The 23,682-nt window shown below is 37.9% G+C and overlaps 1 long non-coding RNA gene across 1 annotated transcript in view; it reads right to left on the bottom strand.

Annotated features, from left to right (window-relative positions):
- Positions 1-5,507: 5,507 nt before the first annotated feature.
- The window catches only part of LOC120536206, a 38,804-nt gene continuing 20,629 nt past the window's right edge, over positions 5,508-23,682 (bottom strand). Inside the window, exons 2-3 of the long non-coding RNA XR_005635062.1 lie at positions 22,942-23,308; positions 5,508-6,427 (exon numbers count right to left, since the gene is read on the bottom strand). This is a non-coding gene — a long non-coding RNA (uncharacterized LOC120536206). The remainder of the gene's footprint in view (positions 6,428-22,941; positions 23,309-23,682) is intronic.

The following is a 23,682-nucleotide window of genomic DNA, read 5'->3' as shown; positions in this document are numbered from 1 at the left end:
CCATTGAATACAATGACTCTACATGACACAATGTCTGCAACCTATTTCTAGAGGGAATCCTAATACCAATATGTTAGAGTGGATTCAGAAAGTACTCAGACCCCTTCACTTTTTTCATTTTTGAATGAGGGCAGCAGAATGCTGTCCTGAGAGTTAGTCGGGCATAACAACAACAACATTTATTTATATAGCACATTTCCATACAAATAATGTAGCTCAAAGTACTTTACATGATGAAGAAAGAGAAAAAAGACTGAATAATTAATTAAAATAAGGGAACACTAATTAACATAGAATAAAAGTAAGAAAAGATTGAGATTGCACGTACAAGTGACCGAAATGAGCTTTCTGTGTAGGGTGGCTGGGCTCTCCCTTAGAGACAGGCTGAGAAGGCAGACATCTAGGAGAGGCTTGGAGTAGAGAGACTGACCCTCTACAATCTATGGAGTCAATAGACTGGTTCAGGCATCTGATATGGATGCCAAACTGTGGAGCTGGGAGGAGATACTAGGGGACACCCAGGGCTTGCTGGGAGGATTAGATCTCCCAGGTGGCCTGGGAATACCTAGGGATTCCACAATATGAGTTGGCAAGTATAGCTGGGGAAAGAGACGCATGGGCCTTACTGCTAAAACTGTTGCCCCCCCCCGAGTTGGTTCTGAATAAGTGGTAGAAAATGAATAAATGAATCAATCGGATACAGAAGAATATTAAAAAATGATTAATAGCAAAAAAAAATGTAGCCTTAGTGGACATTGCAATTCAAAGTCATTATGCGTGGAATCAATCAATCAATCAATCAACATTTATTTATATAGCACATATTCATACAAAAAATGTAGCTCAAAGTGCTTTACAAAATGAATAGAAAAATAGAAGACACAATAAAAAAATAAACATAAGTCAACATTAATTAACATAGAATAAGAGTAAGGTCCGATGGCCAGGGTGGACAGAAAAAACAAAAAAAAAAACTCCAAAGGCTGGAGAAAAAATAATAAAAAAAGTTTTATATAGAATTCAGATATGCATAAAAATGCCCTCATGATGTATGATAATCTTTCTGAAAGTTTTAGAAGGTCCATTAAGTATGGGAAAGGGGTGTTCCTGTGTAAATTATGATAATAGAAATATGTTACAGACATTGGCAAACAAACTACAAAGGATGCACTTTTGAAGAGAGAAAACATAGAAGTGGAGTTTAGGTGTATGATCTCACTTTACTGAATTTCACTAAATTAGGCAGTATAATTATTTATGAAACCCTGAACACCAAAGACTCTCAGAAGACTTGCTTGTAAAGAGAATTATTTAAATCACTAACTGTAATTAAATAGAAAAGAATGCACTGGAATAGACAAGTCGAAAAGCCAACCAGGAATTAATAGCAATGGACCAGAATGATGGATTTATTGAGCCTACAGTGAAGTGAGGTTAAGTAAAATTGGCACTTAAAGAGAATACAATTAAAGCAGGAAACTTTTTGAATTATACTTAAGTATAAGGCTTCTTTCAAATATTACTGTGATTATAGTGTTTATGGTGGATTCAAAAATATTGCCAACCTTTTCCAGGTCTCGCTAGACTAAAACCTAGAAACCATATTCACGTTACCTTGTGGAAGAGTGACGGTCACTGCCTTTCACCTCTGTCATTCCCCCAGAGGACTGAATGAAAAGGGTACTGTTTTCATCACAATGGCAGGCATATCATTTATTTTATGAATATGTACATTAAATTTTCATGCATTTCTCTAATGCTTTTATTTCAAACCTGCATTAAAAACACTGAGCTCAAAACAGAAGTCAGTCTTAGATGTGATGTCACATTTTACTTATACTGGGTCAGTTGTCACTAATCAACCTAATCTGAGCACTGCTGGGATGGGGGAAATAATGGAAGAAATATATTAAAAATATACATAAGGGCTTAGAGGGCATATGCAAATTTCACACAGACAGAACCCTGTCCAGAATTCAAACATAGTTTACTTTTATATAGCACAACCGACAGCATGCAATAGCTTAAAGAATCAGAGCTAATAAGGCTACAGAGAAACACATACATATAGACAGATATACATAGATAAATAGATTTTAATTTTAGTATAGTTGGCAGGATAAGAGATAACAACAGCAACAACATTTATTTATATAGCACATTCTCATACAAATAATGTAGCTCAAAGTGTTTTACATGATGAAGAAAAGAAAAATAAAAAAAAAAGTAAGAATTAGAATAAGACAACACTAGTTAACATAGAATAAGAGTAAGGTCCAATGGCCAGGGAGGACAGAAAAAACAAACAAAAAAAAAAAACTCCAGACGGCTGGAGAGAAAAAAGAACATCTGCAGGGGTTCCAGGCCACAGGACCGCCAAGTCCCCTCTGGGCATTCTACCTAACATAAATTAAAGAGTCCTCTTTGTATTTAGGATTCTCTTGGAAGGACTTGATGATGGTGGTCATGTAGACTTCTGGCTTTTAATCCATCAATGCAGGACATCACAGTGCTTTGATTAGGTGCTGGTGGTGCAGGCCGCCACCACAGAAAGCAGGGAAAAGAAACAGAAGAGAGAGTAGGGGTCAGTACGGATTTTAGAGCCATCATGAATAGTTATTATAATGAATTGAATTCACAGAGTATCAGCATTAGATGAAGGTGAAGTTATCAGAAAGCCATGTTAAAGTAATGTGTTTTTAGCAGTGTTTTAAAGTGCTCCACTGTATCAGCCTGGCGAATTTCTATTGGCAGGCTATTCCAGATTTTAGGTGCATAACAGCAGAAGGCTGACTCATCACTTCTTTTAAGTTTTGTTCTTGGAATTCTAAGGAGACACTCATTTGAGGATCTAAGGTTACTATTTGGAATATAAAGTGTCAAACATTCCGATATATAAGATGGAGCGAGATTATTTAAGGCTTTATAAACCATAAGCAGTATTTTAAAGTCAATCCTGAATGACACAGGTAACCAGTGTAGTGACATCAAAACTGGAGAAATGTGCTTGGATTTTCTTTTCCTAGTTAGGATTCTAGCAGCTGCATTCTGCACTCGTTGCAAACGATTTATGTCTTTTTTGGATAGTCCTGAGATGAGTGTGTTACAGTAATATAGACGACTGAAAACAAAAGCGTTAACTAATTTCTCAGCATCTTTCAATGATATAAAAGGTCTAACTTTTGCAATGTTTCTTAAGTGAAAAAATGCTTTGTAGTGGTCTGATTAATATGCGATTTAAAATTTAGGCTACAGTCAACAGTTACCCCTAAGTTCTTTACCTCCGTCTTGACTTTTAATCCTAATGCATCAAGTTTATTTCTAATAATTTAATTGTCTCCATTATTGCCAATCGCTAAAATTCGTTTTCGCTTTTATCAGCTTGAGAAAATTACTATTCATCCAATTAGAAACACAAGTAAGAAATTGTGTTAGTGAATTTACAGCATCTGGGTCATCAAGTGCTACTGATAAATACAGCTGTGTGTCATCAGCATAGCTGTGGTAACTCACGTTGTGCCCAGAGATAATCTGACCTAACGGAAGCATGTAGATTGAGAAGATCAGTGGACCCAGGATAGAGCCTTGTGGAACACCATATCGGATATCATGTGTCTTTGAGTTGTAATTACCACAACTACCAAAGAATATTCTCCCTGCCAGGTAGGATTCAAACCAATTTAAGACACTGCCAGAGAAGCCCACCCATTGACTAAGGTGATTTCTAAGAATGTTGTGATCAATGGTGTCAAATGCGGCACTCAGATCTAAGAGGATGAGAACAGATAAATGGCCTCTGTCTGCATTTACCCGCAAGTCATTCACTGGATAGATAGATAGATAGATAGATAGAACTTTATTTGTCCCAATGGAAAAATGTAGCATTTACAGAAGCTCTTTAAATAAATAAATGCATAGACAGATAAATAAATATATTTGCACACACACATACACTTTGGCTTGAGCACACACCAGAATGACTAAAAAAGGTAGAAAATTAAAAAGAAAGATAACCTTCTGATTTGGCAGTCACATTCCCAGTTCAGCATTATGCAGGCATGTTCTTGTTGGTATAAAGTGTTTCTTGGCATACGTCTCTTGATGATTTGTGAGCTGAAAGTCCTCAGTGTTGGTGTGTCAGAGAGAGGATGTGCAGCTATGTTCATAACGGCATTCAGCTTTGTTTTAATTCTCTCCTTTGCTAAGGCCTCCGAGGGTCCAGAGTGTGTCCTACAACTGAGCTTGCCCTTTTAATTAGTTTGTTGATTTGGTGGGCCTCTCCTGTAGTGATGTTGCCAGCCCAGCACACCACAGTGTAGAAAATCACACTGACCATCACACAGTTGTACAAGACGTGAAAGATGTCACCTCCCACATTAAAGGAACACAGTCTCCTAAGGAAAAAGAGTCTGCTCTGCCATTTCTTCTATAGTTCCTCTGTATTCCAAGACCAGTCCAACCTGTCATTAATGTGGACTCCCAAGTACTTGTAGGAAAGGACCACCTCTTCATCCACTCCCTGAATAGTGAGCAGACATAGAGGATTGTTGTTGTGGTTAAAGTCAATAAGCATTTCCTTCCTCTTTGCACAAATTAACAAAGTTTTCCATCTGGCTTCTTATCCCCCTTGTCAGAACACCCCATAAGTGTAGAACCACCAGACGATTTCTACAAGTGACCTGACATAGTGGTCTGCCAGACAGATAGTCCATTATCCAGGACACCACAGGCTCATCCACCTGCAAATCTCTGAGTTTACCGCTTAACAAGGATGGCTGGATGGTAGTGAAGGCACCGGGGAAAACAAAAAAAATGATCAGGTTGTGTTTCTGTTATTAAAATTGTGTATAACTGTCACACTCCTATATACTGTATGTAGGCTACTGACACCTTCAGAGTAAAAAACGTTATGCATTTAATTAGATGATTTTGCCATTGCTGGAAACATAACTGGAACTCTGTTTTTGGAGTACACTTGAGAACCTTTGTAACGTTACACTGAATATTAGAAATGTCTGAAAATCTTCAGCCTTTCATGGCAGATTTTATTTTTGGCAGGAGCCAGAAATCTCAAGTCAGTTGGATAGGGTGGATGATTCCATTCGGTAATTGATTTGAAGTCACGGGTGCTGAGTGCAGCATAGCTTGGAACATCATCACTGTTGGTGTCATTGTTCGCATTTCCTCGCCCCATTCCTTGAACCTCTTATGCCACTTAAAGACACTTGACTTTTTCATAGCATCTTTACCTTTTACAACTTTCAACAGTTTCAGTAGGACTTGGTAACACGGGTGACACTATACTGCCATTCCAAGAATTAAATTGTTACACCTCATACAGTGAATTCAGAAAGGATTCAGATCCCTTCATTTTTTGCACAATTTGTTGTGTTGTAGATTGAATTTTTAAGAGATAAATTTGCCCTTTGTGCCAATCAATCTACACTCAATCACCCAGAATGGCAAAGTTAAAACACAATAAAAATCAAAAACTGAAGTGGCTTACAAAAGTATTCAACCCCTTGGCCGTGGCGCTCCAAGGTGTATCCTAATTGCTTTAATTCTTCATCAGATGTGTCTAAAACTTGATTTGGCATAAACCTGAATTTACTGAACAACATTTTAGAAAGGAACAAATCACACTGCATGTCAGGACAAAACCAAACCATGAAGTCCAAAGGGCTCTCTGTAGGTCTCATGGTGAAGCATAGATTAGAGCAAGGGTACGAAACCTTTTGGAAGCATTGAGTGTTTTCAGTTACACAGTGGTCTCAATAAACGTGAAATGGAAGATGAGTGGAACCACCGGGACTCTTCGTAATGTCTGACCAAACTGAATAGCTGGGCATGAAAGAAGTCGGTTAGGAAGGTGATGAAAAACCCAATGGTGTACTGTAACAGGGCTTTAGAAATTGTCTGCTGAGATGGGAGACTCAGTGGGATGGACAACCATTTCAATCAGATGGAAGCCCCTCTTGAGTAAAAGGCATACAACAGCCTGAGTTTGCCAAAAGGCATTTAAAGGACTTTGAGACCCAGAGAAAAACAAATCTCGGGTCTGATGAGACAAAAATTGAACTCCTTGGGCAGAACTCTAAGCACAATATATAGCAAAGACCAGCTACTGCTCGCCACCTTCCTACCACCATCCCTATGATGAAGCATAGTGGTGGAAGCATCATGGTATGAGGAAACTTCACAGCGGTAGGGACAGGGAGTCTGGTCAGAGTCGAAGGAAGGATCAGAGCACCCAGATATAGAGAGGTCCTTCAAGAAAACTTGCTCCAGAGTGCACAAAACTCAGAACTGGGTGATGGTTCATCTTTCAGCATGACGACGACCTGAAGCATACAGCCAAAACAATCCTGGAGTGGCTTCACATGATGTCTCGGGCTATTTTCAGTGGCCCGGATGTCCCATAGAATATCTGTGGAGAGATATAAAGATGGCAGTTTACAGCCAATCAAAATTGACCTCGAGAGAAATCTGTCAGGAAGAATGGGATAAACCACCCCAAATTCTAGTGTACAAAACTTGTAGAGACTCAGCCACGAATAATTGATTGTGTAATTACTGTCGAAGGGGCTTGCACAAAGTCCCAAACTAAGGGTCTGAATACTTATATACTGTAGATGAGAGATTTTTGTTTTTTAATAAAATTGTAAACCTTTCTGAAAGTATTTTCACTTTTATCATTATGGGATATCGAGTGTAGACTAAAGGTCATAAATTGCAAATTTGTCCACTTAAAATTAAATCTACAATATAAGTAAATGGGTCTGACTACTTTCTGAATCCACTGTACCTCTGGGAATGTGCTGGTTAATTATATAGATGAGAGATTTTTGGTTTTTGATTTTTAATAAAATTGTAAACCTTTCTAAAAATATTTTCACTTTTGTCATTATGGGATATCGAGTGTAGAATGAAGGTCAAAAATGGCAAATTTGTCCATTTAAAATTAAATCTACAATGTAAGTAAATGGGTCTGAATACTTTCTGAATCCACTGTACCTCTGGGAACTTGCTGCTTTTCTGTACTTTTTTCTAAACTACAAGGAGCAGGACATTTTTAATGTTTAGAAATATTATATTAGACAGAAAGAACATAAAGTACATAATAAACTTTACTAGAAGATAACCATATATGTTACCCAGAACATCCACCTATTTTATCTACCATAAAACTGCCTGCATAAAAATCAATGCAGTTCTCCAATGGCTAATAACAAACGCTCATTCTCACGCTCAGTGACATGCAAAAATACAGCATTATTAAAAGCCACAATCTTGCGACGTTCATTTCAAACAAACTGTTCTGTTGCTCTGACCTCAAACTCTTCTTCTCCATCCCTGTTGTGTGAGTTAGAATGTCAGCCATTGTGCTGGGGCCAGGGCTCTCATCCTCATCGTCTTCCACTTGTCCTCCTTTCTCTCAGTTCAGTAATGACCGAATGAGCCAGATTAGTCACAGACAACAATGGAGTGTAATTAGTCTGACGTGAATCTTTTGATACGGACATATCCGTAAACATCAAAAAGTGCAAAATGAGTTGTCATTCTGTGAGCTTAATGTATGCCTTTGTGTGCTTTCCATTTTGCTTCGGAGTGTTTCTTTACATCTTTCAGGCTGACGAGATCTGTAAGAAGAAAAACCTGTATATGCCATATTGATGAATACAGGCGTGTTAATACAGCTACACACAAAGGCTGATGATATTCTTATATGCATGACATTATATTTCTTACGTACTGACAATTTTTCAAACATTGAGATCAGGCCTTTTGTACTTTTGAGCTTGCTGAAGATCTTTTTGTATTTTGTACGAGAAAGGTCAGGGGCAGCAGAGCCAAGAAAATCTTCTTTATTCTTCCACTGTCTAGGAGAATCCACTTCAGCCGATGGGCATGTTAATCTACATATAATGCCAGAGGGGCACTTTTAAAAATGTCTTGCACCATACTGCAGCTGAACCTAGCTAGCTAATCTCATTCCATAAGCACAGTGGGCTTGATTTTTATGCCAGTATTTTTTACTTGGTGTGACGTTGAGCATAAACACTCAAAACCAAGACACTTCAAGATATAAAGTCATACATTTAAAGATATACAGTGAATGACATTGTCAGGGTGCTACAGAGATGTTCTGTTTCTTCCACATTATTGGTGGAAAACAAGGAGCTGATTTGTAAGCTGGGGTGTAAAATAATGCTCTTTACATTACATTGATAATAAAGCTCACAGTACTTATGTTTGTGTGGTGTATTATTATAGGAATATAGGATTATTTAGATGAGAGGTAGCTTTTAAGTCAATAAAAATTGGAACTAAGAATGTGGAACTCAGAATGCACAGGCTAACATTATGGTTGATGTTGCGTTTGGCATGACTGACCTAGGCAAGTATTTTTAGGCGGGAGGTTATTTGCCTGCTTATTATTAATAAGGGACAGCCTGAGGGATGATAGGAGTTATGCAAATATAAAAGTAAATGCTTGTTTAGTGCCATGACTATAGATTGTACAAGCTTAATACTCAGGTCAAATAACCATTATGTTCTTGTGAAAGAGACCTAAAATAACAGATTGGGACTTTTTCATATTTAATATGACTATAATCTGCAATTTAAATAAGTGGTAATGATAAGAGTGGGCTTGCTGATGAGCAAATAGACCATCGACAACATTACAAAGATCTAGATGAGAACAGTCCATTCAGTCCAACAAAGATTGCAAGTCCTATCTACACTGCTCACAAAAATTAAAGGAACACTTTAAAGAAACACATTAGATACATCAGATCTCAATATGAAGCTGGATATCTATACAAATAACGACAGGGCAATGTCTTAGGAACAAAACGATGCCAAGTCTTTTAATGGAAATAAAAGTTTTCTGCCTACAGAGGGCTCAATTGTGTAGACACCCTAAAATCAGAGTGAAATGAAGATGTGGCAGGCTAGTCCATTTTTTCAAAAACTTTCTGCTACTGAAAAAGCTTTTCAGTATCTTGTGTGGCCCCCACGAGCTTGTATGCATGCTTGACAACGTGGGGGCATGCTCCTAATGAGACGACGGATGGTGTCTTGTGGCATTTCCTCCCAGATCTGTATGAGAGCATCCCTGAGCTGCTGTACAGTCTGAGGAGCAACCTGGTGGCGCCTAATGGACCGAAACATAATGTCCCACAGATGTTCTATTGGGTTTAAGTCAGGGGATCGTGAAGGCCATTCAATTGTTTCAATTCCTTCATCCTCCAGGTACTGCCTGCATACTCTTGCCACATGAGGCCGGGCATTGTCATGCATTAGGAGGAAACCAGGACCTACTGCACCAGCGTAGGGTCTGACAATGGGTCCAAGGATTTCATCCTGATACCTAATGGCAGTCAAGGTGTCTTTGTCTAGCTTGTAGAAGTCTGTGCGTCCCTCCATGGATATGCCTCACCAGACCATCACTGACCCACCACCAAACTGGTCATGCCGAATGATGTTACAGACAGCATAACATTCTCCATTGCTTCTGCAGACCCTTCAACGTCTGTCACATGTGCTCAGGGTGAACCTGCTCTCATCTGTTAAAAACACAGGGTGCCATTGGTGGACCTGACAATTCTGGTATTCTATGGTAAATGCCGATTGAGCTCCACTGCGCTGGGTTGTGAGCACAGGGCCCACTAGAGGACGTTGGGCCCTCAGACCACCCTCAAGAAGTCTGTTTCTGATTGTTTGGTCAGAGACATTCACACCAGTGGCCTGCTAGAGGTCATTTTGTAGAGCTCTGGAAATGCTCATCCTGTTTGTCCTTGTCCAAAGGAGCAGATACCAGTCCTACTGATGGGTTAAGGACCTTCTATGGTCCTGTCCAGCTCTCCTAGACTAACTGCCTGTCTCCTGGAATCTCCTCCATGCCCTTGAGACAGTGCTGGGAGACACTGCAAACCTTCTGGCAATGACACACATTGATGTGCCATCCTGGAGAAGTTGGATTTCCTGTGCAACCTCTGTAGGGTCCAGGTATCGCCTCATGCTACCAGTAGTGACACTGACTGTAGCGAAATGCAAAACTAGTGAAAAAAACAGTCAGAAAAGATGAGGAGGGAAAAATGTCAGTGGCCTCCCCCTGTTAAACCATTCCTGTTTTGGGGGTCATCTCATTGTTGCCCCTCTAGTGCATCTGTTGTTAATTTCATTAACACCACAGCAGCTGAAACTGATTAACAACCCCCTCTGCTACTTAACTGACCAGATTAATATTCCAGAAGTTTCATTGACTTGATGCTATACTCTGATTAAAAAGTGTTCCTTTAATTTTTTTGAGCAGTATACTTACTGTATCTACTCACGTTTAATTTCTTCCACGGATAAGTCGTTGCTTGATTTTACTGTATAATTTCTGGTATGTTATAATGTCAGTCGTATAAGTCGAATGCGGAAAACTCACGCTATTGGTCCAAGAGATTATGATATGCTAACACCCACCTGAGAGAGTAACCACGGAGCACACTGCCTTGTTTTTCTATTTATTGTGCCTACGTGACCACCCGGTCATATCTGAACTATTCCGAAGCGAGTATTGGCACTGTTTTGTGTTTTTTATATCTTGTACTCTCATACACCTTTATTGTAAGAGCATCCCTTATCTTTGATGGAGCGTTCGATCAGAAGAGAATCTGAAGCTGGTTTTAAATTAAAAGTCGTTGAAGTGGCAAAAGAAATTGGTAACTGCACTGTTTCAACAAAATTCGATGTGTCTGAGAAACTGGTGCGAGATTGGAAGAAGTAAGAAGATGTAAAAAAAAAAAAAGAATTAAGTGTATTTTGTAATGGGCGTATAAGTTGGGGTCTGATTTTATGATCGATTTTTCGTGTTTCAAGAATTATGCGTAAGTCTATACGATAATTCTTCTAAAACAATTATTGGAAGATGAACGTTCCCAAAAGGACAATTGCTCAGGCACACTCATTCTGTAAATTATTTTTTATTTACAATGTCCCACGCTTATTTTCACTGTACATATATAATGATACCTATCATGCTCCTGAATATAACTGTATAAAATGAAAAAAAAAAAAAAACATAATATAATTCTATAAATAAATATTTAAAAAATCCACTTATAGATTTGATATAATAAATTATTAAAATTGATTTTCAAATTTTGATTTAAAAATAGAGTTAAAGTTCCATAATGTAAAATTCTATTTAAAGGAGAAGAAAACTGTACATAGAAACATTCCAGAGTATAAAATAAGGGATCTCAGTGTGAACCCAAGGAAGCAATTTTAACCTCAGGGCCAAAATTTTTTTTTTAAGATTAGGGTTATTATAAAAATTAGGACTAACATTAGGGATTAAAGGTAATTTTAAGATTGGGGCTGGGGTAGGAGAGAGGTTAGAATAAGAGTTTGGGAAGGGAAAGGCACTATAAAATAAAAAGATTGAAAGTCCCTAAAGTTCTACTGTCTACCACACTACTTGGTACCTTATTCCAAGTGTTTATGGTTCTCTGTGTAAAGAAAGACTTCTTAATGTTTGTGTGAAATTTACCCTTAACCAGTTTTCCAGTCTTGTCCCCTTGTTTGTGATTAACTCATTTTAAAGTCATAGTCTCGATCTACTGTACTAATTCCCTTCATAATTTTAAATCCTTCAATCAGTTCTCCTCTTAATCTCCTTTTGCTTAAACTGTAAAGGCTCAGCTCTTTTAATCTTTTCCTCATAACACATCTCCTGTAGTCCTGGAATTTGCCTAGTTGCTTTTCTCTGGGCTTTTTCCAGCACTGCTATGTCCTTTTTGTAGCTACCATAACTCGACTTGATGTTATTTTGGAAGAAACAAGTGGCTAGGGACTGGTGAGCATTGTATAACTGAATGACATGTTCTCATCCATGTCATTCTAATAAAATGTGAGTATAAATAATTAAATGCTTCTTTATGTTTTAGCTGTTCTACCCATCAAAGGAATGTTGAGATCCAAGTATTCAAGTAGACCTCCTGTTTTCTGTTTGATGCACGGGTTATCCATTTGGTCCGGTATAATAATACACGTCCAATCCTTTTCATTTGTGAAGGTCTTTTTCTCTTTGAATGGAGTCCTCCATTCTCACTACTTCCTTTCTGCATCACTCATTGAACTAACAATTCTTACAGTTGAAGTATTTTGCTGGGAAAATGTGGTACCGCATTGACCTGGTTTAATGACACTAACCTAGTCGAGTGTGTGTCTATTTATCGTTAGTTTTACTGATTCACAATGAAAACAATGAAACAATGAAAAGTCATCAGCATTACAGATATAAATCTCATTCATGTTGCTCAAACAGATGTAAGAAAGTTTCTGCTATGCTTCTGTTAATACAGTAGCATATAACATTAGACAACAGAATAGGCCATGATGACCAATTTTCTTATTTTTAGACCCTTAATTGGAATTTTTATCATTTTTGATTATTTGACCCTAAAACAGATAAACACAAACATTTCTCCTTTTATTAAGGTTGATATTTAATTTCTTTTTTTCATTAACATCACACCAAACATGATTTGAGTGATGAATTGTCCACAGAGTGGACGTATGTTCTTTGCTTGTCTTGGGAATCCCGTGGTTCATATGTGTACTTAAAGTTGTGACTGTGCGCATCTGATGAAAACTACCCAGAAGTACTATGTGAAGTATTGTGCTACTTTAACTCAAGGAATTCCGAATTTATCATTAAGAGTCTGCATCTGACATGTCTGCTGTAAATGTGACACACGATGGATGAAGGTTTACTTCCTCTCCACAGAAGCTTCATAGATCAAAGGATAGTACTCTCTAGAGCCCACCTTCTTAGCTTCGAGTGAAATGGATAGTTTTCATTTTGAGCCCTATTTTGTGTTGCATGTGTGGAACTGAAATAAATAAGTGAAAAAATTAAATACATAAAGAAACAAAAAACAATATGTATTGTGACAAGTTTCATTATTTATCCTCACATTTCATGTTATTATTTATTTATTGTCACATTTTGCAGTATAGGTATACCTAGACTTATGATGAGTTACAGATCGAAATACCAGATGCAAGTCATTTTTATTGACATTGTATCTAGTAGACAGTACAATATAATACAAGTACCAAGTCACAGAAATGTAACATGGGAATAGGAGATCAATAGGCAGATCAGATCAGTGTCCATAGTGATGCAGATGTTATACCAGTCTGTCATTATACAGAAGGATATGAGCTGAAAATTAAAACTCTCGATGTTCCAGTTAATGAACATTCCTACTCTCACCTATGGTCACGAGCTGTGGGTAGTGACCAAAAGAGCTAGAGGGTGGATACAAGCAGAAGAAATTAGTTTCCATCACAGGGTGTGATTGGGCGGGGAGTGTAGACATTCAGGAGGAGCTCAAAATAGAGCAGCCGCTGGAAAGGAGCCGGTTGAGGTGGTTCAATCACTTGATTAGGACCCCTCCTTGTGGAGGTGTTTCACACATGTCCAACGATAGAAGGCCTTTCGGTAGACCCAGGACACACTGGACACTGGGATGTCTGGGTATCATTGCTCAGGATGCAGCCCCTGTGACCCGGATCTGGATAAGTGGCATGAATGTGAATGAATGATTATTTTGTTTTATATTTGCAGTTAATTTAGATCACTTTACAGAATTTTTTTTTTAACTTTGACATTAAAGAGTCTTTTTCTGTTGATTAATGCCAAAATAAATCCATTGTGATTCAGTGTTGTATAACAATAAAAATGTAAAAATTCCAAGGGTGTAAATATTTTTTACAGGTACTGTACACACTGCAAACACTGTGTTTGTAATATCCGCATTATTCTTTGGCATTATGAACTGTCAAAATTGTTTTATTTTACAGATACGTGCTGACTCAGCACTTCATGAATTCCATTATACTGTATGTACTGTACCAATATTAACTTGATTATAGATGTGTTGTATATAAAATGGAGCATCCCTGCAACAGTCGAGATTACTACTCTCCACTGGATTCTATTTTTAGATCCTCCTTTCTATTAGTTTATTTGAAGGGACATAATTAATTTTTAGAAGGCAGCTAAGTCATTCTTTTCTGCATCTGTTGACTCGGCAAACTGCTGCAATGCTTTTACTACTAATAATCACAGATAGGTTCCATTTATTTATGAATACAAGAATAATTCTGCAAATGTAGGCTAAGGACGTTTTCTAATTATTACACTAAATCCACCTTTTATCATAATTTTACAGCTCAGTAAAATTAGCTATTGTAATCTAAAGAATGGCAACTTTTGCTGAGAGGTAGCAGCTCCCTGTTGGGCTGAGATGTGTTAGTAAATTTCCTGCATGGCTTTATGACAGCAACATATGAGTTGACAGAAGAAAGCTTTCATCTGACTTCTCTGACTGGTCAATAAGGTTCACATCAGCATGTGGCTCAATCAAACAATCAATCAGCTTACTACACAGATGATCACTTAATCAATCTGTCCATCAATTATTTAATTTATTTGATGCCGGTGAGCAACCAGAGCCAATTTAAAACACCTCTGTAGGTCAGGGGTGAAGCTATCCTGTTGAAGGCCCTAAGTATGTGTGTGCTTATAAACCGTGACCCCCTTCATAATGAGATTTAGGAACCGAATTAAAACAGGAACTCGCTAATTTTAAGAGTCATGCGGAAAGTGCTGCAAGTTAACATATTTACTGTTTATCAGGTCTCCAGTCCTCGTGGAATACACAGCAGTGCTTCTTCTTTCTTTCACCATAAGTTGATTATTCTACTGAATAAAGTAGTACAGAATAACAGGATAATATTTCAATACTAATTTTTACTTTCTCGTATATAAAATATAGGGAAAATATTGCAACTGTCGAAAGATTCATCAAAATATCAACATTTTGGACCTCCCTGACTTTCTCGTGTACAAAGGATAGGGAAAGTATTGGAATCCTCCAAAAATTCCATTTCAAGACTTTAATGAATGAATTCATTCTTTATCATCACAGATGCAGGAACATAGATGAAATTTTAAATGCAAATAACTCACTAATATTAGAATGGGTTTCTTCACTAAGAGAACCATAGATGCATGGAAAAAGTAGTGTGAAGGACAGTACAGTAGGACTTTGGAGCCTTGCAACTCTCGACCTACAGGGGTTTTGGAGAAGTGAATGGTATTGGTAAGTTGGTTGAGCTAAATGACCCGCTCTTGTCAAAACTGTTCTAATATAAAATTCATCAAAGCCTTTGCTGCCATATTTTGATACTTTTCAATGCTATTTGTTACAATGTATTTCTATCAGTAGTTTCTGGATTTCATTCTAAAAACAAATGATTTTCTTTCATATTGACAGAAAAGCTTTTGTCATTCAGCAATTGAAAATATTTAACTGGGTTCATATTTTGCCATATCACCTCAAGCTGTCCCACTGTAAGACACAAATTAAAATTCCTTTGTTTTTGAGGGGTTTCACATAATGAACAAGAGCATGCAGTCTGTTGAACTAGAGTAAAAAAAAAAAAAATAGAATTTGAGCATCAGTAGGCTTTGCGCTGTAGGAATCAAGTTAGTAATTATTTACTGCTCTGATGCTGATCGTTCTGATCATAACATAGATCATTAAAACTGATGAAAATTTTTCCTAATTAATTGCAGAATTGAATTGAATTATTTGAGGGTTCCTCTAGAATCCTGTTTCTCTTGCACGATTTTGCCCAAAGACTAATTAGCACATTGTCAATTCGTAACAGGCTTAAGTTTCTAGTTTGGTATTTTTCTGTTCAGCTGTTTTAGCTCTAGACTGTCCTCCAGAAACTGTGACACACAGACACACACATAGACACATGATAATCATTGAGATATTGATGTTTTCACTGTCAGGGGACCCTAAAATGTCAAGATCCATTGAAAACCGGAGATCAAAATTTCACTCCCCCCATCGACAAATGGTTATAGTGGGAGAGGGTGTAAAGCAAAAATATTCATGCAACACAGGGGTCTGCTAATGTTGCTGGAGTTGCACAATTTAGCTGAAAATGTGAATGCTCAGATTCTGTTAGGATCTAAAAATCCTGTAAATGATCCTATAAAGTGATTTATTTTCATTACATTATTTTAAATACTTTGGGTGTCTGTAGTTGTGGCTGCATGATATCAACAACATGTACTTCTATAGCATTTTTTTCTTACACAAGAAAAGAAAAAAGTATTACGCATTAATATAATGAAAAGCTGAAACACGCACTGGGGCAGACATCCAGTAGTCCGACCAAGATTATATTGGCAACCTGGGCTTCGCTGATGCTGCGGCATTGCTTGAGGAAGAGGAGAGAAAATTGCACCGTGTGACAATTGACCAGGATAGGGAAGCATACACAACTGGCCTCAGGATAAGTGCAGAGAAGTCGATGATCATACATGTGAGCTCTAACGCCCAAATATGGGGAATGATAATCAGACCACAGTGGCTAGAAGAAGGTGAGAAGTTTACGTATCTGGGCAGTGCAATCTCCCAGGATGGAGATAGATGTCAAATACCGCATCGGAAAGGTGGCAGACGTTTTCCGGAGCATGAACAAAGTCTGGTCCTCACTGTCCATATCAGTGAAGATCAAAGTCCATTAGTTAATCTCCATCATGATCCCCACAGTCATCTATGCTAATGAGTCCTGGAAGACGTCAGCAACCACAGGAAGCTTGACATCTTTCAACAGAGATGCCTAAGCCAAATCCTAATGATCTGGTTCTTCAACCACATCACCAATGAAAAGATTTTTCGAATGAATGGCTCATGCAAGCTATATAACCTTGTCATACGCTGAGGACTCCAACTGGCCATCCACATCCTCTGCAAGGAGAACAATCAGATCTCTAAGGTGAGAAAGAGATGTACATCCCCTGGTGCTAAATGACCACAAGGATGTCCCCAAAATACATGGAGAAGAACTTTCGTGCAAGACCTGAACTCACTGAGTAGCACATGGAATGACGCTGAAGCACTCGCCCAAGATCAGATTTGCTGGAGAACCATAGGATGGAAAGATCCAAGTCTAAGAAATTATTAATAAGTAATAGAATTGATCCATACAAGTTTACATAATGTCGCTATATAATCAGTAGAAAAGTAGAGTCCTTATTTATAATTTTGTACTGATTGTCTCAAAAGATAAGGACAGAAAAAAGAAACAAAAACACTCAATCAGCAAAAGAAGGCCAAAAGACCACCCTGCATCCTCTAATAGTGGGATGAGATCAGTGTTGTTATGTTTGCTCCTTGTGGCTATTGGTTTGTGATGTCATAATGGTCAAACTACTTGGGGTAAGCGCAACATATAAATCCTGTATGAATGTGGTCTTACTAAGAATGTTTGATAGAAGTTACTGTATGTTAATATAATTGGAGTGTGAGTATTTGAACACATGAACTTGAAATAGCAAGGGTTAGGGTTACAGATAATTTGGTAGAGACAGTACATAAACCGGAAACTTGAAATTCTTAAAAAGATAAACCAATTTCATCTTAAATTATAAAAGAGTATTTTCTTGATTTTTAAGAAAAAGTTCACACAACTGAAACTCCCGGCCACTTTCCCTTTAAAATAGATTTTTTAGAGCATGTTTGTTCTTTGTGACCAGAGCAATAGAACATTTCATGGCAGAATCAAACCAATAAAAGTAAAAAAAAAAAAAAAGGAAAAACTTCCAAACAAATCAGATTATTTCCTAATGAAGCAGCCTATACTCATACTCAAGGGGCAGGCTTCTGGCATGCACAGGCCTAATAATGGGTCAAGGGCCTTTACAATCCAAATATCCACAAAAGGGAGGGGGCATAAACCTCTGGCCTGCAAAAACTAAATCAAGTGCCTTTATTGTTTTAAATTTTTAAAATAAATAATAAAAATTACAGAGCTAGAACAGAAGCAGATTAGGCAATCTAAATGGCAAGCCTCTAACCAAACAAGCCTAATGTTAGGCAACCAAGCAATGAAAGGGATGGGAGATAAACAAGAGTCTAAATAACAGAGCAGATGTCAAAGCCTAAACCTGAAAGAAAAACAGAAAGAAATTCAAGAGCCAAAAACTTAAGAAAAATGCTAACAGAATCTTTTAGCAATCCACAAACTCAGATGAGGAAGTGAGCAATGAGGGATTGAACATTATACCCAGTTACCTCTGATGTTACTGTATTTGAGACTCCTGACATTGCCACTAGCAACCATCAAACAAAACCCCTCCAAATGGTGTCTCCCAATGGACACAAAATGGCATTGTGGGAGAATTCAAAAATAAATAACAAATAGTTTAAGATAATCAAAAAAAATTTAAACAACCTCCAAAATTGATTATGTAACCCTCAAAACCTATTAGAAGAAAAAATGGTGTCAAAATCATTAATAATCATGACTGTAATCCAGAAAAATTTAACCATTTTAATAAGCAAAATTTCATAATCAAAAAAATCAGAACATGAAATTCAAACTGAACACCAAAAGACAGGAGTTGATACTACTGTATAATGCTGAAGTGCAGCCTAGCTATAGCTATGGTCTTATAAAGTTCTGGGGCCCCGCCCCCTTAAACTCAACATAAGGAAGACAAGGAACATACAGTGAAGAATTAATAGACAAGCAATAGTATTCAATAGTATAAACTAATAAACTATACAGTATTCATGTAAAGAAAATATATTCTAAAACAGAATTTATAAAATTATATTTCAAAGACAACATAAACAATAAATAAAAGGACAAAACCCAGGATGAAACCTTGTTCCATACTGTATACAGCATTTAACCTGATTCTATATGTGTATTTTTGTGTCGTTGGGGGATTTGACATGTGAGGAATCTATTTCAGAAGTTATTTTTATGATTGATCTTATATCAAATGTTTTTATATTTTATGATATAAAATTCAACATTCTTGAAAAGAAATTTTGCTTTTCTGCCTTGCCTTTATAAATGACTGCATAGAAGCGTGAGTTAGCAGCACAGAGTGTCACAAGGTGGGACAGAGAGAGGCTGTGTGCAGTAGGAGTAACGACTGGCTGAGTGGTGTGGAAGGGAGTGGGTAAGGCTGAATATTGCGGACACGCCAGGAAACTTTTTAAATATTTTATATATACGAAAGGGTACCCAAAATAACCAGAATCTGTACCTGGCGCACAATCTAGACTTAGTTGCGAATTTCGACGCTAGGTGTAGCATACTTACAGTATTCTGTGGAAGTCTGCCAAAGGGTGTTGCTCTGATTTAATAGTAATAATAATTCCATGTATTTATATTGCAGATTAAGGGTCTTGCTCAAGGGCCCAACAGAGCAGAGTCCCTTTTGGCATTTACAGGATTCAAACCGGCAACCTTCCGTTTGTCAGTGCAGATCCCAAGCCTCAGAGACACCACTCCACCTGTTTTGTTCATATTCCATTCCATGTCATTTTTTCCTGGTGCTTATTAAAGTGTTCTGAGATTTCTGTGATCATAAAGAATAGCGAGTCTGCATTAAATTTTGTTTTCTCCTAGGGAAAACAGCTGCTGAAATTGTAGTGATACTTGAAATTGCTTTTAAAGAGGAAGCTTTAAGTAAAACACAGGCCTACGAGTGGTTTGCGCATTTCAAACGAGGGAAAATGTCACTGGATCTTACTCTGTTCGACTTTTTCTTGTTCCCGCATATGAAAAAAAAAAACCCTCAAAGTAATGCTTTTTTGTACCACGGAGGAAGTCTAAGAAAAATGTCTGCAGGCATTAGACAATGTTCCACTTCAGCAATATAAAAATGTTCTCACCAGTAGAAAAACTGTTGGGACAAGTGGAGAGTACTTTGAAAGAGACTAAAGTTTCAGTAAGTAAAAAATTCTGAAAACTTTTTTTTATCCCAATTCCGGTTATGTTTGGGTACCCCCTCATGTATATATATATATGGTTATGATGCTCCGGCTAATTGACCATGATAACTGTGCTGTAAACGTCATGGGAAGTGACAATATGAATAATAATTCCTTATCCCTTGTTGAGTATTAAACTCTTCAGTATTCTTAATGATAGTTATCATCCAAAAAATATTGGCCCTAACGATACAATTTGTATTCTCGTTATGATCTTTTTTCCGTATTTGACTTTCATTTTCGGAATTGCCCCCATTTGATTTCTGTTTTCTCAGTTTTGTTTGCCTTTGATATTCTGACCCTCCCTTGTCCTGATCACGACTTTTGCTACTTTAATCATCTTTTGGTTTTATTGTACACACAGTAAACATTGGGTTTTTCTGCATCCTTAACAACATAAAGCTTAATTGTGACTACTGACCTTTCATGTAGTTGGGTGTATCTTGTTGAGGATGGTCATTTTTTAATTGGATTTAATTTAATTTAATTACTCATAGGTGGGAGCTAATTAATTGTTTTGCACTGGGGCTCATCAAATTCTAGTTACACTACTCCATTAGAATTAACCAACTGATGCCAATGTTAACAAATGTTTAACAAATAATTTAGGAAGCAATGATCCAAAACAGCTTTGGAAAGTCTCTGAAGTCCAGCTTTTTCCACCCCTGTTGTGCCTCATGGCGTCTGTTACTACAATACAAACATAATAGGATGTGAAGGTCATTTCTTGAGGTTGTAAAAGTACTTGTATGTTTATATCAATAGCTGTGATTAGAAAACAATTTTTGATTTTGGCATATGAGTAAAAATATAAGTCTGTGTTGCAGTATTTTTTAATTTACGTGGTGTGATTATAATTTAAAAATTAGTATCTATAAAAGCTTAAAGTAATACATAATGATCAGAAGGTTAGAATGTAATTAAACAAGTTTACGGATGTGAAGTTGGGGTCCAGTCTTGATAGGAGAGATAAGAGAACACAGCTTGTATGGCAATGGAGAAAGAAAGTATGAGAGGTGAATTTCATTGTATAATGAATATGATGAATACGAATACTCTATAATGAATATGAGTTTTTACAGTGTATAACTTTTGAGATTTCTTGTTTAGAAGTTATAAGTGGAGATCTTTAAACAGTCATGGTCAGTGATTACGTTTGGAGCACAGAAGTTGAAAAGATGGAGTGTTCAGGGGATCTGCAGATGTTCTCGACAACGTAAAACAATATTTCTCTTATTTAACCCTCACAGACTGTTACCTCTAATATTTCGCTAAATCACCTACAAAATTACGTCAATTTGGAATCATTCTTATTTATAATTACTTGTTAATGGGGGAGCTTGAACAACTCATGATGTCCCAACAGCTTTCCACATTTATGAAGTTGCCAACCCACAGAAATAAAGGGTATTCTGCCATTCGAGGACCAACTAGACTAGAAATTTTGAATGAACCGGAAGATGAATTGTAAGTCTTGAAAGCCGAAAAAGATTTGAGATCAGGAAGTGAAAATAAATATTGACTGCTGTGATGTATGGTTGGCCGTTCATCCCGGCCAATACCCCCATGCCGCCAGGTGGAGCCCTACCTGCATTATGGAGGTGCCCCGAAGACCAGCAGGGCATCATGGAAATTGGAGTCTTTATGCACAGCCCTGCTGGAAATCATGGGGGCCACTAGGAGATGCTGCAGGGGGGAACGACAAGTATTTGCCCTACGCCCCATAAGTACGTCCGAGTCACATGGACAAGGGGAATGACGTGCTTCCGGGGTGAAGAAAAGGACTTTTGATCTGACCCGGAAGTGATAGGAGATCACATGGACTGGGGATTGGAACACTTCCGGGTCAAGGATATAAAAGGATTGTGGGAAATGAGCTAGGTGGAAGGGTGGCAAAGTGTCTGGGAGTGGAGGATTATGGTTTATTGTGGATTATTGTGTTATTTATGAGTATTGTGAAGAGGAGGGTGCTTTGCGCACTTTGTGTTAATAAAAAGTCAACTATTTGGACTTTTACCTGGTGTCTGGCGTCTTGGACAAGGGTTCAAGGGAGCGACATAACGCCCCCTATCTGTCACATTGCATATGGCACCAGTTGTTTTAATAATGGAACTGGGAGATAGAGTGAAGTCTGGGAAAGCAAGCTAAAGTCCCAACCAGATAAGCAAGAATCTAATAAACTAAGTTGAGAGCACGAGCCAAAAAAATTGTAGTGCAATGTAAGAAATTAATCATAGTCAGAGACAGAAAAGAGTTTGAAACCAAAGAGCATTTCAAACAAAGAAACGGAACGTTGAGTCATCTTAGAGAATCCAAATGGACAACCAGGAAGTCCAAGGGATTGACATTTAGAAGTATTTTGTATTTCTAAGGTGGCAATAATAGGTTGCCCCTCTAGCTCTGTGAAGGTCTGTTTGTGTATTGCATTTTTTTGACATCCATTTCATGCCCAATCTATCTGAAATAGGGGATCCCTCTTTGAAATGGCTTTCCCTTTTTTCTCTACAAGTTTTTTTTTTGGGGGACCATTTTTAGTGTCGTCTTAAGTAGTCGAGGCTGCTGTCAAAAAGCAGGGCCTGTTAAACACCACTGAGCCATTCATTTTGTGATTTTGGCCTATACAACACAAAACTTTTTTGTTGTTGTCCATGGCCCCCTTACATTATTGTTGGGAAATGAAACACTGTCCCACACCTAAATATCTGAATTTGACCTTAGACTGATCCCTGACATTTAAAAGTACTCCATAACACCAGAATGAAGATTTCTGCCAGAAATAATATTCTGAGGACGCTGACTTGGGTGCACAACTTCAAATCTTCAGAACAACAGCACTCGCTCCATACTACCCCGTGGGTACAAGTCCACCCATGCAAAGGAAGTAGATATAGCCCTAAACGAGACTTGCCAAATTATCACTAAGACTAAAATCACCAATAGGAACAACCCATATCCTAGCAGGAGTTGTACCAGGTGATATCTAAAAACAAGCAGCAGTCAATCACAAACTTTTAAGAACATCAAAGACAAGATAAGGACCCTCTGATGGACTACCTACCTGTAAGGCTGAAATTCAGATCGAGAGTTTTTAATTCACTGATGTGCCTTGATAGCACCATCAAAAACTCCAGGGTTACAGCTTGGAGAGAGACAACTACAAACCCTCTTTACCTGGTATAAAATAAGAAAACAAACACCGTCAAAGGTTTGGGGGGAACCGCCCTATACCGTAGCAAAAAAACGGAAATTATGTTTTCACAGACAGAGTTCAAAACCGAACTGGAGGTGGTATATATAGTTGGCTGCAGGAAGTGATGTCATGGGTGAATAGCGTTTTGGAATCCGGAAGTGACGACAGGAAGAGGTGGGGTCTTGAGGTTTGGAACCGGAAGTGATGTCGTTAGGGTGTAGATTCTTCAGTTGTCCTGCAGGGAGAGAGTAGAAAGAGTTAGAGGGCAGCACCAACCCCTGGTTTGCCGTTAAACTGCATTTATTTGAGCCCATAAACTGTCTCCCAAATTACATTTGTGTGTCACTGGATACTTTCTTCTGAAAGTCTCCCTCCTGCCCACTAGCTGGGTGGTATAGACTGCACTCTGGGTGAAGTTGCGCCACCTCAGAGATAGGCCACAAAATGTTATCAGCATGGTGCAGCAAGTAAGACGTGCTGCATCCAGACAAGGTAGCCAATGTTTTTATCTTTTTACTCTATTAATGAATGAGATGGTGGACAGCAAGGGGGGAGCAGTACAATTCATTTCAGTTGGAAGCCTTAATGGAGGAAATGTGGGTGACTTGA

This window comes from Polypterus senegalus, chromosome 10, assembly GCF_016835505.1.
Source record: "Polypterus senegalus isolate Bchr_013 chromosome 10, ASM1683550v1, whole genome shotgun sequence".
NCBI lineage: Eukaryota > Metazoa > Chordata > Cladistia > Polypteriformes > Polypteridae > Polypterus > Polypterus senegalus.
Note: the sequence above shows the minus strand (reverse complement) of the source record. Positions and strands in the feature narration are given on the sequence as shown.